Source organism: Pelophylax lessonae (assembly GCF_965119305.1).
Source record: "Pelophylax lessonae genome assembly, chromosome: 2".
In the NCBI taxonomy this organism is placed as follows: Eukaryota; Metazoa; Chordata; class Amphibia; order Anura; family Ranidae; genus Pelophylax; species Pelophylax lessonae.
In genome coordinates, this window is record NC_138769.1 from 23,008,458 (window position 1) to 23,020,967 (window position 12,510).

General features: G+C 38.8%; 1 protein-coding gene across 2 annotated transcripts in view; it reads right to left on the minus strand.

The window, feature by feature from the left end:
* ZBTB20 (zinc finger and BTB domain containing 20) overlaps positions 1-12,510 on the minus strand; it is a 1,486,592-nt gene that overhangs the window by 166,368 nt on the left and 1,307,714 nt on the right. The gene's annotated exons all lie outside the window — the stretch shown is intronic.

A 12,510-nucleotide genomic window follows, 5' to 3' on the forward strand; every position in this document is an offset into this window, starting at 1 on the left:
TTAAAAAAAAATGTTTTCAATGTAACCTCTTGGCACTGAGCGGCCGCATGTTTGCATGTAATAGTGGAAATAGCGATGTGCCAGGAGCGCGCGCGCTCTGCGCACTGCCGGTGCAGTTGCAGGTGGCTAGCAGAAAGCTCCCGATCGCTGCTTGCGCTCGGGAGCTTTCTGATCATGTGACAGCCAACGATCGCGGTCACATGACCATAAGCCCCACCTCCTGGCATTTTAAAACTTGGCACCTAAAAATAAAATTAGGACCTGCTGTAAAAATGCAGAGAGCAGACCAATTGTCTAAATAAATAAAGGGGCTGCTGTGGCTGCGTTTCCGCAAAAAAAAAAAAAAAAAGGCGTATGCACTTTTTCAAAAACGCGGCCGCAGGGAAATCCCATGATCAAAAAGACCAGCTGTGTGCCGAGATGCGTGGGGGTGCCATTCATAATGAATGGAAACCCCACGTGTCTGCTAAGAGCAGCGTGATTTGGCTGCAGGTGTGGGAACAGATGCGATTCCCACAGCCACACGCATAGGTGCGAAACCGAGCGATGAACTGGAGAGTGCAAAATCCGATGCAGCTGTGTATGTAGCCAATCAGCTTCTAACTTCAGCTTCTTCAATTAAACTTTGATTACAAAAAAAAACCTGGAAGCTGGTTTCTGTGCACAGCTGCACCAGATTTTGCACTCTCCAGTTTTAGTAAATCAGCCCCTCTGTGTATGGGTATTGTGGTGCAATTAACATTCAACGCCAACATATCGTAACTTGTTACAGCTCCCGTTATAACACCTGTTGTCATGTCATTGAGTACATCAATGCTATAATATTTCCTAGTTTTTGAACATTGGAAACAGAATATCACATTCTTAAACCCTTGGAGCCAGAGCTTGCCGGACACTTAAGGGGTTTAGAATGCCAGGAGGCGGGGCTTATGGTCATGTGACCGCCATGGTTGGCTGTCACATGAACAGAAAGCTCCCAATCGCAAGCAGAGATCGGGGAGCTTTCTGTTAGCCGCCGGCAAATGCAGCGGGAGAAGTTACATTGAAAACAAAATGCAAACAATTTTAAAGAGCTGAACTCCGAGAAGAAAAACTTTTATTTAAATATAAAGTATCTCAAAAAACACCCCTCACATTTTTGTAACTATTTTATTCTATCTTTTCATGTGACATCACTGAAGAAATGACACTTTGCTACAATGTAAAGTAGTGAGTGTACAGCTTGTATAACAGTGTAAATTTGCTGTCCCCTCAAAATAACTCAACACACAGCCATTAATGTCTAAACCGCTGGCAACAAAAGTGAGTACACCCCTAAGTCAAAATGTCCAAATTGGGCCCAAATTGTCAATATTTTGTGTGGCCACCATTATTTTCCAGCACCGCCTTAACCCTCTTGCGCATGGAGTTCACCAGAGCTTCACAGGTTGCCACTGGAGTCCTCTTCCACTCCTCCATGATGACATCACAGAGCTGGTGGATGTTAGAGACCTTGCGCTCCTCCACCTTCCACTTGAGGATGCCCCACAGAAGCTCAATAGGGTTTAGGTCTGGAGACATGCTTGGCCAGTCCATCACCTTTACCCTCAGCTTCTTTAGTAAGGCCGTGGTCATCTTGGAGGTGTGTTTGGGGTCGTTCTGTTGGAATACTGCCCTGCAGCCCAGTCTCTGAAGGGAGGAGATCATGCTCTGCTTCAGTATGTCACAGTACATGTTGGCATTCATGGTTCCCTCAATGAACTGTAGCTCCCCAGTGCCGGCAGCCCCAGACCATGACACTCCCACCACCATGCTTGACAGTAGGCAAGGCACACTTGTCTTTGTGCACGTGGTGGTGGAACTTTGATGCCACGCCACCTCAACTTACCTTATCATAGAAGCAAAGCCAAAATACAGACAACACCAAACCCCCTCACATTTTATTTTTCCTGGCTAAAATCTACTAGCTGCAAACTATCCCCACACATCGAGTATATAAGATTACTGCAGGGCTTTTTTTCTCAGAGGACAGGTGCAAGAACCCCCCCCCCCCCTTTGTCGATGCCCCCTACCCACCTCAAAGAACCGTCCCTTGGTTCCACCTTCCAGTACCGCCCCTTTTGAAGAATACCAAACCAAGTATCATTTTGTGGTGTGAAGTAATTGTTATAGAACGTAGTAACTATAACAATAAGGGCATTAAAAAAGATCCCCCACAGCAACAATAGACCCACCCCCAGCAGATCCTCCTCACGAAAATAGACCCCCCAGCAACAATGGACACCCTGCAACAAAATACCACCTCTGCAACAGTAAACCCCCAGCAGCAACAACAGGTCTCCCAGCAGCCAGCAACAGTAGGATCTTCAGCAGCCAGCAACAATAGACCTCTTCCTCAACAGGAGATCCCCCAGCAACAATAGACCCCCATGCAAAAATAGATCCCCTCCAGCGACAATAGATACCCCAGCAGTCAACATCATTAGACCTCTTCCCATTAGATACATTTAGTAGCTGGAGGTGCCAAAACTGCGTTCTCCCACATTCCCACTGAAAAGAAAAACCCTGGATTGCTGTATCTATAGCTCATGGTACATTAGTACAGTAAGTACATTGAGATATAAAAATAAAGGAATAAGGAATGTGGGAACTTAGTGTATCTGATACCTGGGGCTGGAATTAAATAATTAGTAATAGACGGAAAAAGAATACAAAGAGTGGAAACTCTACTTTTCCCTCACATGGGTGGTCAGAGGAGAAATGTCCTCTTACACAAGTGGTCAGTGAAATGTTCCTTTACATTGGTGGTCAGTGTAGTACCTCTTTTACACTGGTGGACAAAGTAGCACCCATTTAAATTGGTAGTTGGAATAATGCTCCCCTTACATTGTAGTACCCCCTTACATTAGTAGTCAGAGTAGAACCCTCCTTACACTGGTAGTCAGCGTAGTGCCCCCCCTTACACTGGAAGTCAGTGTAGTACCCTCCTTTAACTGATAGTCAGTGTAGTGCCTCCCTTACATTGGTAGGCAGTGTAGTGCCCCCTTACATTAGTGGTCAGTGTAGTACCCCTTTACATTAGTGGTCAGTTTAGTGCCCCCCTTCCATTGGTAGGCAGGGTAGTACCCCCTTACATTGGTGGTCAGTGCAGTACCCCCTTAGACTGGTGATCATCGTAGTCCCCCCCCCCCCTTACATTGGTAGCCAGAGTAGTGCGCCCCTTACATTGGTAGCCAGAGTAGTGCTCCCCTTACATTGGTAGCCAGAGTAGTGCCCCCTTACATTGGTGGTCATTGTAATACTCCCTTAGACTGGTGGTCATTGTAGTGCCCCCTCCCCCTCTTACATTGGTAGGCAGGGTAGTGCCCTCTTTACATTGGTAGCCAGAGTAGTGCTACTCTTACATTGGTGGTCAGTGTAGTGCCCCCCCTCTTACATTGGTAGGCAGGGTAGTGCCCTCTTTACATTGGTAACCAGAGTAATGCTACCCTTACATTGGTGGTCAGTGTAGTACCCCCTTAGACTGGTGGTCAATGTAGTTCAGAGATCACCCAGAGGGGAATGTTTTTTTCTCAACAAAAGTGAAGTTACGCTTTAATATTGCAGTCTATGGCACTCAAATCGCACCAAAGTTCCAGAAAAGTAGTCCAGGAACTTTTTTCTTTGCTGCGTCTTGAGTCGCATTGATTAAGAACCTATTGAATGAAAATTGGGTGGAGAGTATATGTCTGTCTATGTCATTCTGGCACCATCCTCTAGGAATTTGAAATGTTTGAATGTGCCAAGTCTGACAGGGAAAAGGGAAAAAAGGTAACACCGGGAAGAGGGAGGGGAAATCCCAGCAGACGCGGAAAATGGGGACTTTGAGTGTGCCCAAAATACCAGAGAAAAATGGCTAAAAAGTACGTAAATTTTATTAAACAATTAACAAAGAATTTAAAAAAAACCAGAAACTTAAGTATAGCATGTCACAAGTAATACACATTTAATTACACATCATATAGATGGATCAACGCGTTTCGCTCACAAAACAAGCTTCTTCGGGATGCAGATGTGTTTAAAGCCTTCACAGTATAAGCCCTGAACAGAGTCAGGTCAGCGAATATCTTGAACAGGTGAAAAAGGATCTTGAATCATAGACTGAATATGGCTGTGAAGTATGGATGAAAAGTTGGTATGGAGCCCCCCATTAACAGACAAAAAGATAAGTCCATCTTTTGCAAGTGAAAGATATAATACAAATAGAGAAAGGAATATCCCCCAGACCAAAACGCCTAGTTTAAACTATACAGGGACCGAAAGTCCATATCCAGTGTGGAGCTATCCCATTAATTTGGAACGTGCCAAAGTGTAGTGACTGCTGAAATAAGACTGCTGATTGGACACAGCGGAAGCCAATCAGCGGGTCCAGCGGATCCGATGTTCGGCGGAAGAAAAATGCTGACTATGACCCTAAGAACACCATCCCTACAGTCAAGCACGTAGGTGGAAACATGATGGTTAGTGACTGTTTCTCTGCTAAAGGTACAAGTCAAACTTGCTGCATTGAGGGGCCAATGGACGGGGCCAAGTATTGTAAAATCTTGGATGAGAACCTTCTTTCCTCAGCCAGAACACTGAAGATGGGTCATGGATGGATCTTCCAACATGACAATGACCCAAAACATACAACCAAGGCAAGAAAGAAGTGGCTCAAGAAGAAGCACATTAAGGTCCTGGAGTGACCTAACCAGTCTCCAGACCATAATCCTATAGAAAATGTATGGCGGGAGCTGAAACTTTGAGTTTTTCGTTTTGGATGGAGTGGAGAAGGATTACAACACCAGTCAGGTTTTATTGCTGTCTGTGCCCCCCGTTAAGGAGATTCCCCCTCTCTATTTGTCCTGTTTACCATTATCATTGAAAGTAAAAGAAAAAAAAATCTCAAATTTTGGGGAAAGGGGAAATCTTCCAATAGGGACATTAGTTCTGATGACCTGGGGGTCCCCAAGGAATTCCCCTAATTTACGGGGATTTCCTGTCATTTTCTGTTTGGCTATGGGACAGGAAGTGAAGGGAAACCTCCACAATGGGATACAGATGGCAAAAAAGATCTAACAATCCTGTACTCCTCCCTTACTCTATTACAAAATGAAAAAAAAGTTTTGCTTATAGTTCTATTTTAAGGATTTGGAGAGGATCTGTAAAGAAGAGTCAGCAGAAATCCCTCCTGAGATGTGTGCAATCCTGGTCACCAACTACAAGAAATGTCTTACCTCTGTGCTTACCAACAAGGGTTTCTCCACCAACTACTAAGTCATGTTTTCCTTTGGGATCAAATACTTATTTTACTCACTGAACTGCAACTCAATTTATAACATTTGTATCATGTGTTTTTCTGGATTTTTGGTTGATATTCTGTCTCTATCATTTAAAATACACCTATGATAAAAATGATAGACCCTTCATTTCTTTGTAAGTGGGCAAACTTACATAATCTGCAGGGGATCAAATAATTATTTTCCTCACTGTATATAGACACATAGAATAATGATAGGATCGGGGGAGAGAGAATTGATTGATACACTAAATCCATAAATAGATGGATTGATAGACATATAGATGGATTAAAGACAGACAAATCGATAGATTGATAGATTGATCAATCAATAGAAAGGTAGACTGACTAATAGACAGATGGACAGAAAGAAGGATGATAGATAAATAGAGACACAGATTGGGAGACAGACTGATCAATCCATAGAAAGATATATATATATATATATATATATATATATATATATATATATATATATATATATATATATATATATGCCTAATGGATAGACAGATAAATAGATTGATTATTCAATAGAAAGCTAGACAGACCAATAGATATATAGATAGATAGATCTTGCTTTAAACGTTGGTACTGGGTTCAATTTATAACCAGGGTCAATATCTGCTTGGAAGATAGATTAGATAGATAGATAGATAGATAGATAGATAGATAGATAGATAGATAGATAGATAGATAGATAGATAGATAGATAGATAGATAGATAGATAGATAGATAGATAGATAGATAGATAGAGAGATAGATAGATAGATAATCAATTGAAGATAGATAGATAGATAGATAGATAGATAGATAGATAGATAGATAGATAGATAGATAGATAGATAGATTATAGATACACATATAGATTGATCAATCAATAGAAAGATAGATAGAGCGATAGAATGATGATAGATAGATAGATAGATAGATAGATAGATAGATAGATAGATAGATAGATAGATAGATAGATAGATAGATAGATAGATAGATAGAATGAATAGAGAGAAGATAGAATACAATATATAGAAAGATAATAGCGATTAGACAGATCGGTAGATAGATAGAATAAATATAAAACAGAGATAGATAGATATATAGATACGATAGACAGATAGATAGACTGATAGACAGATAGACAGATAGACAGATAGACAGATAGACAGATAGATAGATAGATAGATAGATAGATAGATAGATAGATAGATAGATAGATAGATAGATAGATAGATAGATAGATAGATAGATAGAATAGAGAGAAGATAGAATACAATATATAGAAAGATAATAGCGATTAGACAGATCGGTAGATAGATAGAATAAATATAAAACAGAGATAGATGGATATATAGATACGATAGATAGATAGATAGATGGATAGATCAACCTGAGATAGATAAGGTGTAGATAAATAGAGGCATAGATTGAGAGAGAGATGAACAGATTGATTGATTGATCGATCAATTGTTAGACAGATGATAGGCAGAGAGATAGTTAAGGCAAATAAGGGAAGATAGATCATATACATGGCCAGAGAAATTATAACTGAGAGATATAGATATAGAGAGAGTGACAGAATGAGTCAGATGTATAGATAGAGAGGCAGATAATTCTGCCATGGACAGACAGACAGAAATGGTATACACAGACGGGCAGATATATGGATAGGCAGATAGGTATTCCATGGACACAGACAGACAGATATGGTATACATAGATGGGCGCATATATAGATAGGCGAATAGTTCTGCCATGGACAGACAGATGTGGTATACACAGACAGATAGATATATAGATAGGCGGATAGTTCTGCCATGGACAGACAGACAGATGGATATATGGATAGATAGATAGTTCTGCCATGGACAGACATATGTGGTATACATAGACGGGCGGATATATAGATAGGCATATAGTTCTGCCATGGACAGACAGACAGATGTAGTATACACAGACGGGCGGATATATGGATAGGCGGATAGTTCTGCCATGGACAACCAGATGGATATATGGATAGGTAGATAGTTCTGCCATGGACAGACAGATGGATATATGGATAGGTAGATAGTTCTGCCATGGACAGACAGATGGATATATGGATAGGTAGATAGTTCTGCCATGGACAGACAGATGGATATATGGATAGGTAGATAGTTCTGCCATGGACAGACAGATGGATATATGGATAGGTAGATAGTTCTGCCATGGACAGACAGATGGATATATGGATAGGTAGATAGTTCTGCCATGGACAGACAGATGGATATATGGATAGGTAGATAGTTCTGCCATGGACAGACAGGCATATGTGGAATAGACAGACGGGCGGATATATGGATAGATCTCCATAGCCTGCTAATGACACATACATTTCCTATGCACTGTAATATTCTCCAGCACAGAATGACAATTAGTGGATTAGCCCCCAGGAGCTGGCAAACACTGCAACGGGAAATAATTGTATTTTGGAAAGGAACACATGATGCCCGGTCCCCTCTCCGGCTAATAACAAGGCTGGCATTGGACACTGATGGATAGCACCATTATGCTGGCTGCACAGTGACGGGTCCACACTCCCCCGGCTGCCACAGGCGATGGCGGACAAACACTCGCCTGCCACAGCTACAGGTACCATGACACTCAAGTCAAACTTCATATATGAAACGACGGAGGGGGCTTCTGGGCACACCAGGCTCCAGACATAGCAATATTCTAATTAATGCCAATATACCCGTGTCCCCCAAAGCAGCTTCCTTTTTTTTTTTTTTTTTTTTTTATTTTCTTCCAACAAAGGGAGTAAAACATCCATATTCATAAAGACGGAGAGCTCCACACGCACACAGCAGACATCCCACCGAGTCATTAACCTGAGACACCAATCAGCATCACCTCCAAGTGCCCAGCCGCCGAGAACATCTGAAGGCAGACGTTTTACTGAGATAACTTCCACACCTAGCCTTGCATCATAGGCGCCCCCCCCCTCCTCTCCCCCCCCCTCCTCTCCCCCCCCCCTTTCCAAAACAACCTCCGTCCAAAGACAGACCCCAATAATTGTCTCCACAGACAGCCTGTTCTCTCAGGAGACACGTACTCCGTCTCCTCTACGCTGGACTCTATCACCTTGTTAGATCCTACCAAGCACACTGCTTACACCCAATACAAATCTGCTGGGAATCACTAAACATATCAAATAGATTTTACATCAAAACTGTATTTTTATTTATTTTTTTTAAAAAAAATTTTAGCAAGTAAAAATAAATAAATAAAAAAATAAATAAAAAAACTCCTTTTCCGGCATGAGTAACTTTTTTTTCTTTTACTTTTATACACTTTAGAAAAATAATATAGATTTTGTCATAGCATATACATTGTCATAGCATATAAATCTTCTAATCAGACACAGATAACACTCTATTCAAACTCAAACAAAACAAAAAAAACAGAAAATATTGAGTGGATCGCGAGCAACGCTGGTAAACCCAAAAATGTGATTTTTTTGGGGGGGCTGGAAACTTTTTCCCAAGAAATTCTCGGGATGTTGTCAATGTTATTTTTGGAAAACAAGGAGAAATTCTGGTAATTAGGTTGGGGGAAAAAAAAAAAATCCCTTCATTTAAATAAAAATAATAAACACACAAAAGTTTGACATAGAAATTGTTACCTTTACTAAACGTGTATATCCATAGAACAGCATCCAAACATTTAGTAATAATGAGCTCGTTAATACCAAGAACATTGCAAATGAGAAAAATACCAAAAAGAAAAATTGATTGGTTTCTAAATAATTAAGCTTTGCTGAACTCTAGCCTCTTAAAGGTTAACATTTCACATTTTCTCCTTATTTTTTGGTGAACTCTAGCTTATGTTACTCCTAAAAAGTTTTATATTTTTTCCCCAATTTTTTTCTGAATGTTACTCTTATAAGTTACAAATGTAACATTTTTTTCCCCTTCATTTTTGTTGAACTTTAGCTTATGCTGCTCCTAAACTTATACATTTCACATTTTTATTTCCTTAATTTTTTTGCTGAGCTATATCTTATTTTACTCCTAAAGTTATAAATTTCACATTTTCCTTACTTTTTTGCTGAACTCTAGCCTATGCTACTCCTAAACTTATACATTTCACATTTTTATTTCGCTGAGCTATATATTATTTTACTCCTAAAGTTAGAAATATCAAATTTTCCTTATTTTTTTGCTGAACTCTAGCTTATGTTGCTCCTAAAGTTATACAATTCACATTTTTTTCCTTGTTTGCTGAACTCTAGCTTATGCTACTCCTAAAGATATACATTTCACATTTTCCTTAATTTTTAGCTAAACTCTAGCTTATGCTACTCCGAAAGTTATAAATTTTAAATTTTCTCCTTAATTTTTAGCTGATCTCTAGCTTATGCTACTCCTAAATTTATAATTTTCACATTTTTTCCTCAATTTTTAGCTGAACTCTAGCTTATGCTACACCGAAAGTTATAATTTTCACATTTTTTCCTTAATTTTTAGCTGAACTCTAGCTTACGCTACTCCTAAAGTTATAAATTTCAAATGTTTTCCTTAATTTTTAGCTGAACTCTAGCTTACGCTACTCCTAAAGTTATAATTTTCACATTTTTTTCCTTAATTTTTAGCTGAACTCTAGCTTATGCTACACCGAAAGTTATAATTTTCACATTTTTTTCCTTAATTTTTAGCTAAACTCTAGCTTATGCTACTTTGAAAGTTATAATTTTCACATTTTTTCCTTAATTTTTAGCTAAACTCTAGCTTATGCTACTTCTAACGTTATAATTTTCACATTTTTTCCTTAATTTTTAGCTGAAATCGAGTTTATGCTACTCCTAAAGTTATAATTTTCACATTTTTTCCTTAATTTTTAACTGAACTCTAGCTTATGCTACTCCTAAAGTTATAATTTTAACATTTTTTCTTAATTGTTAGCTGAAATCGAGTTTATGCTACTCCTAAAGTTATAATTTTCAATTTTTTTCCTTTTAGCTGAACTATAGCTTATGCTACTCCTAAAGTTATAAATTTCACATTTTTTCCTTAATTTTAAGCTGAACTCTAGCTTTTTCTACTCCTAAAGTTATAATTTTCAAATTTTTTTCCTTTTTTATGCTGAACTCTAGCTTACCTTACTCCTAAAAGGTATACATTTCACATACTTTTTTTTCTGAATTTAATTATTTTTTTTCTTAATTTGAAATTCCTTTTCTTTACTATTCCCCTACAGCCTCAGGCAAACCTCACAAAGTTTGGCAGACTCCTTTTGCAAATGTCACCTTCAGGTTACCAATCAAAAAAGAAAAAAAAAGAAGATATTCCGAAAGTAAACATGCAAAAACACAAAAAATGCAAAAGCCAAAGTTCTATCAAGTTTTTTTTTTGTTTTTTCATAACTCCCAAAAAAATGTCAACAGCTTGCCAAAATGCAAAATGTAGAAAAAACACAAACACAGTTCAGAGAAATGCCAGTGCTTGCACCCCGGGAATTTTTTTTTTTAAAATGTAGCCTCCAAGGACACACTTCTTCCCCACCTGCTGTTCCCCATGAAGACAGAAAAAAAGAAAAAAAAAAAAAAAAAGGAGAGACAAAACATAAACCACTAAAAAATGCTAAAAAATGAAAATCCCCTGGGCACCGTCTCCCTAAAACAAGTGCAAAGCACTTGGAGGCTTTTGGGCCGGGAGCCAGGATCCCTCCTGCTGTCTGCTGGAAAAAAATAAAAAAGGCAAAAGAGACAGCGAGAGAGCGAGAGCGAGCACAGGACCGGGGTGAACACTGAAGCTGATCCTTTTTAGAAATCGAGAAATCCAGATTCTCTCTCTCTTTTTTTTCCCCTTCTTTTTAAAACTGGCGGCCAAGCGTTAAAACTCCAGTGCAAATCCACCTGCTATACACAAACTTGTGTAAAGGCTCCCTCCCTAAATTCCTCTCCCCTTTCCCCACCCCCTGTGGGGTGTACAAAGGCTGAAGAAACATACGGATCCTGCCAACACTCCTCACCGTTCCCATCCAGAGGAGAGAAAAAAAAATATATAAAAAAAAAAAAAAAAGAAAAAAAAAAAAGAAAAGATGTTCCAACTAAACCTTTCCAAAAATGTTTTTTTTTCTTTTAAGTGCACACCCCCCCAAAAAAATTATAAAAAAATAATGTCTCAACTGAACCTTTCTAAAAAATGTTTTTTTTTTTCTTTTAAGTGCACACCCCCCCAAAAAAAATATAAAAAAAGAATGCCTCAACTGAACCTTTCCAAAAAATGTTTTTTTCTTCCTTTTAAGTGCACACCCCCCCAAAAAAATGATAAAAAAGAATGTTCCAACTGAACCTTTCCAAAAATGTTTTTTTTTTCTTTTAAGTGCCCACCCCCCCCCCCCAGAAAAAATGATAAAAAAAAGAATGTTCCAACTAAACCTTTCTAAAAAAATGTTTTTTTTTTTCTTTTAAGTGCACACCCCCCAAAAAAATTATAAAAAAAAGAATGTTCCAACTAAACCTTTCTCAAAAATGTTTTTTTTTTCTTTTAAGTGCACACCCCCCCAAAAAAAAAATATAAAAAAAGAATGTTCCAACTGAACCTTTCCAAAAATGTTTTTCTTTTACGTGCACACCCCCCCCCCCCAAAAAAAATAATAAAAAAAGAATGCCTCAACTGAACCATTCCAAAAAATGTTTTTTTTTTCTTTTAAGTTCCCACCCCCCCAAAAAAAGAATAAAAAAAAAGAATGTTCCAACTGAACCTTTCCCAAAATGTTTTTTTTTTCTTTTAAGTGCCCACCCCCCCAAAAAAAATTAAAAAAAAGAAATTCCAACTAAACCTTTCCAAAAATGTTTTTTTTTTCTTTAAAGTGCCCACCCCCCCAAAAAAAATAAAAAATAAATACATTCCAACTGAACCTTTCCAAAAAGTGTAAGTGCCCACCCCCCCCCCAAAAAAAAAAAATTGCAACTGAACCTTTCCAAAAAAAAATTTTTTTTTCTTTTAAGTGCACACACCCCACCTCCCAAAAAATGAAGACACACCAACACATACACACTGACAGCATTGTGAGACTCCAATCCAAAAAAACTCCCCCTCCGCACACACTCGCCGTTTCTCTACCACTAGCGACAGAGCGAGATAGGCTACGGAACGATTCCTACCTGCTGTGAATGCTAATCAGCCAGGAAGTCTCCTTTTTTCCTCAAGACAGGGAACTGTATTCTTCCA